The sequence below is a fragment of the Cucumis melo genome, unplaced genomic scaffold (assembly GCF_025177605.1).
Source record: "Cucumis melo cultivar AY unplaced genomic scaffold, USDA_Cmelo_AY_1.0 utg001708l, whole genome shotgun sequence".
Taxonomy (NCBI): Eukaryota; Viridiplantae; Streptophyta; class Magnoliopsida; order Cucurbitales; family Cucurbitaceae; genus Cucumis; species Cucumis melo.
Window position 1 is genome coordinate 19,995 of NW_026124739.1, and position 5,006 is coordinate 25,000.

The 5,006-nt window shown below is 31.1% G+C and overlaps 2 non-coding genes across 2 annotated transcripts; both read right to left on the reverse strand.

Annotated features, from left to right (window-relative positions):
- Positions 1–3,510: 3,510 nt before the first annotated feature.
- Positions 3,511–3,584, reverse strand: TRNAD-GUC (transfer RNA aspartic acid (anticodon GUC)). Its single transcript has one exon. It is a non-coding gene; the product is annotated as a tRNA-Asp (tRNA).
- A 319-nt stretch (positions 3,585–3,903) lies between these two features.
- TRNAY-GUA (transfer RNA tyrosine (anticodon GUA)) lies at positions 3,904–3,987 on the reverse strand. The gene has a single exon. It is a non-coding gene; the product is annotated as a tRNA-Tyr (tRNA).
- Positions 3,988–5,006: the final 1,019 nt, after the last annotated feature.

Here is a 5,006-nt window from a genome sequence, read left to right on the forward strand (position 1 = left end):
ATAAGGATTTTTTTATGGTTATGGAAACGAATCAATACGGATGGATTAGTAATGATTAGTTATCTATCAATTTTTATTTATTTAGGTAAGGTATCCATTTTTGGATTGTTTTCTTATATCATTAGGGAAACCGAATTTGCAATTTCAATCCAAGAATCATTTATGAATTCACAGTCAATAGTTAAAGTTAACGGTTCCCATTTGTCCTGATTTTTTGCTTTTGTGAATGAAAATCCACATTTTTTTTTCAATAGAAAAAGCAAAGTTTTGCGGTTTTTCGTTTTAGATATTGTGTGTTGTAAGATACTATCTATCTAAGAGATAGAGCCAATCCAATATTTTGTATCGTTTTGGCGGCATGGCCGAGCGGTAAGGCGGGGGACTGCAAATCCCTTTTTCCCCCAGTTCAAATCCGGGTGTCGCCTCAGCAACAAACAAAAGAATCAAAATACCCTCTTCTGTTTTGCTGATATAACTTTATCATTTTTTTTAGAAGAAAAGCATCTTTAGATTTGCTTGATTCTAAGCATCGTTGGGGTTCTCTAAAATGTTATAAATCCCTTGCGTATAGGTTTCGTTTCCAGAATTTAGTAGAGTAATGAAAAATAATCGTTAAATCTTGAGATGATAGCCCTTCGACTACTAATGTAGTGTCTACTCATTGGGTCTTGAATTAGGGAATATAATTTCATTTTTCCTTACGGAAAGGAGGAAGATACTTGATATACGGACTCATGAAAGTATCTGAGTACTCGAGCATTCAATCAATATTATATTGAATGAATAATTGGCTTTTTTTTTTATTTTAATCTTAAAAAAAGAACTTATTTCTTTTCGATAAGCTCTAACCACGCATGTAATAGGCCATCCCATCTTCCGATTGTCTCTATGAAACAATCGGGGGGACAGTAAAGATTAGATCAAATGAGAAAGGAATAATAGTAGGGTTATGTGATAGATACTATCTTGATTCTCTATTTTGAGACTTTTTACTTAATGTAATGAAATGCAGGACAACAAAAGAAAGACTAGGTCTTATTATTCCTACATGTTACTAACATTCTTTTGATACTTCCAAGAGTTTTTCTGCCTCTTTTATTTATTTGTACTGAATTTTTTCGATTATACTAGAAATCATATAATAACTTGGGATAATTCGATTTTTTGTATTGTTTCATCAATGGTGTTGTGCCCGAAATCTCTTTTTGACTATGCGCTAGTGATTCCACTATTATTAGTGAATAATAATTATTAGTGAGCAATAATGGAATAATTCTTTTATATTCATAGAGATAGGGGACATAATTCACATGGATATGGTAAGTCTCGCTTGGGCTGCTTTAATGGTAGTCTTTACATTTTCTCTTTCCCTCGTAGTATGGGGAAGAAGTGGACTCTAGAAGTACTACTAATTGAAAAATAAAACTGTATTGTTTTTGGTTTATTTTATAGATCGTTCTGCAAAACTTTTTTTCTTTTATTTTTGAAAAGTAAAAAAAAAAAGAGTTCGGATTATAAGTTTTTAAGTGGATCCATACTTTCAACACGAAAGAACATAGACATAGTGGTTGTCCAATGAGATACTACGCATAATAATATACTACCTTCATAATAAGATAGTAACCTCGGGGTAGCCACCCACATATTACGTGCTTACCACTTCTTTTATTTATTATTATTAGTATTTTAGTTATTTTCAAAATAGGATTTTTTCTTGTTTTAGGGAACTCATTTCATATCATGCTTCAAACGTTAAATAAAAATGGGGTTTGCTAATTCTTTTCGAAATCCGAAGATAAAAAGTTCCCATGGAACCGAACTCCTGGATCATCTGTCAACTGCTCAATCAATTACTTCTTTCGAATGCTAAAAAAAATTAGTGGCCTTTCGATTATTTGATTTCAGATTCATTCTAATCAACATGAATTATGAAGCAAAGAAATAGAATTGGGCCACTATGTATATTAGATTAATATTACATATATGTAATTGATATGATATCTATATATAAATAGAAAGATATATATTGTATATTCATCTATATTCAAATTGATCGATATTCAACCTCTATTTTTATAGAGTACAATTTTATATTTATACACTTCAATAACAATAATAGATAGTATGGTAGAAGGATTCATATATTTCTTTCTACCATACTATCGGATCTTATCGAATACTTCTCTCGTAGAATACTGATAATTCTAGTCCGCCAATTTCATTTAAGACGCGAAATTTTAATGCTTTTCATTTTTCTTATCTTCAATCATTGATAAGAACTAAAACGTCAAGGTTAATTCAAATTAATCACTTTGACTGATTGTTTTTACGTATATTATAAGTAAAAAGGCGGTCGGAACTAGAATGAACAGTGCAGTAGCAATAAATGCGAGAATATTTACTTCCATAATATCATCGTTTCATTTTTTATTCGCAATAACTCGGGATTTAATCCCATAGAGATGATAAATGTTTCGCTTGTAAATTCAAGGGGATGCGTTGCATCTCGATGATATCGAATCGTATTAAAATATCATGAATAACAATATCGGAGCTATCAAATCGATTCATCGTCGAGAATTGAATAGTATAACATAGGAAGATCTTTTATCCATACCGAATTTAAAACAAAATGGGATTCCTGATGCAATCAAGAATTTCGTTACTTTTTTTTATTTATAATTTTTTGCATTCTTTCTTTTCTATAATCTACTGCCCTCTTATTCAATGCAATCATCTGATGAAGTCTCATCAGACTACCTTTACCCTTACATTGTTTATAAACAAACTCAAGCAAAGAATAGCAGCGAAATTCAAAAAAGGAAAAGGAGGTAGGTTCGAACTAAACTCCTTCCTTTTTTTTGTACTTATAAAATCTTCTTAAAAAAAAGAAATAAAAACGAAACTTAAACTTTCAAAAATTCTTAATTACCTCACTAAGAGAGATAGATGGGATCCTTGTTTGTATTAATATCCTCTTTCCTTGAATTAGTAGTGGGACGTATATATCAAAAGTTAAGTGTTAAATTTTAATAAGATAGATTATTTCAAATTCAAATTAGTAATTGAATTTACTAATTGAGGTTACAAAAAATCGGAGCCAGAACGGATATATTTTGCTTTCAGACGAAAAATTAGATCAAAGTTTACTATGTAAACTTTATTTTGTATCGTCCAAATTCCCTTTATGTATGTGCTTTCCGGAAACGTATAGTACTCTATTTCATTAGAAAAATCGGGCGTAATCAACTAGACCCAGTACGCCTTCGAATCCTGAATATGATGCTACCAATAATTGTGGTAATTCACATATGGCACATATGTCTTTCTCCCATCAATTAGTACTCGTTGAAGAAATCAAAATTCCCATATTTTTTTTGTTGAAAAATGTGGAAAAAAAATAAGAGAGATCCCGTTTGGAATAAAATTCAGTTATGTTATTTGTTCTCTCTTTCACAGGAAAGGAAGAGATTAATTGATGTATTTTTTTTTTATTGGATTTGGATCCATCGGGACTGACGGGACTCGAACCCGCAGCTTCCGCCTTGACAGGGCGGTGCTCTGACCAATTGAACTACAATCCCAGGGAAATAAAGTGTACAACATATGTTGTTGATTTAATTTCCTTCAAACCTTTCTATGTAGATTTTTGATTCGAATTGTCATATTCTACCAGACAGAGACCGCGAGTAATAAAGTAATAGATTGATATGCGCGGAGACATGGACTTTAGTGTGAGAAGCATGGATTAATATTTATTTTTTCGTTATTGTAAAATTGATTGATTATCAATCTGTCAATGAATAAAAAAAGAGTTTTTTTTTTTATTCTTTCATATCAAGTCAAGTATTTCTGTAGAAGGACAAATAGGTTATATCATTTTATGGTGGATACGCGATATATTGGGCCGAGCTGGATTTGAACCAGCGTAGACATATTGCCAACGAATTTACAGTCCGTCCCCATTAACCGCTCGGGCATCGACCCGGGAAGAATCAATTCCAAGCTTGTTGATAATCCATGATCAACTTCCTTTCGTAGTACCCTACCCCCAGGGGAAGTCGAATCCCCGCTGCCTCCTTGAAAGAGAGATGTCCTGGACCACTAGACGATGGGGGGCATACTTGCCCGACTGCCATCATACTATGATCATAGTATGAATAGTTTTTTTGAAATTGTCAATATAAAATAAATATAATGGACTAATATGATGCAATTCGACGTATTTTTCTTTCTTTCATTATTCCATCGAAATTTTTTTATTTGTGATTTCTATTTATGAATCGTTCATTCTAATCACCCATTCCCCATATAATTCTATATAGAAATTATTTTATTTTAAATTGCATTTTTTTTTATTTATTTCATTTAAATAATATACATAAATTTGCAAATTGGAATATATAGTTATATTACTTATATTATAGAATATCAAATGAAAATAGTGATTAGTAGTGATTAGAGGAAACCTCTAAAATAAACAAAAATAATAAATATTAGAAAAAAAAATATTCTTTTTTTATTTTATTCTTTTTTATTTAAATAATACGAAGGCTAGTACCCTTCGGGAATTGGTCTGCCATATGCTATAAACAGGATTAAACTCCATTTCTCATACTTTCACTCATTGATTCACTCATTGTTAAGATTAGGTTAGGTATATTTCGATCTCACACTAAGCCAAGAAATTAAAAAACGATAAATTTTGAAATCTGGGGATAGGGATCAACAAGTTATTGAAAATTTTTTTCTCGCCAAATAGAATTGCTTTATCAATGATTCGGTGAATGTATCTATGTTCAATTCGTGTGTGTACATGTATGAATCAAATTCATTTCGTTAGGATGGGGCTCATCAATTTAATTAGGGATCGGTCGTATGATGAAACAATTCATTGCATTGATCAAATCCAATATCAAAAAACTATTTTACCTATACTCATTAGATAAATCCAATTTTTCGTTACTCAATGAGCGACTATGTAGATAAGATATATTTATGTACAT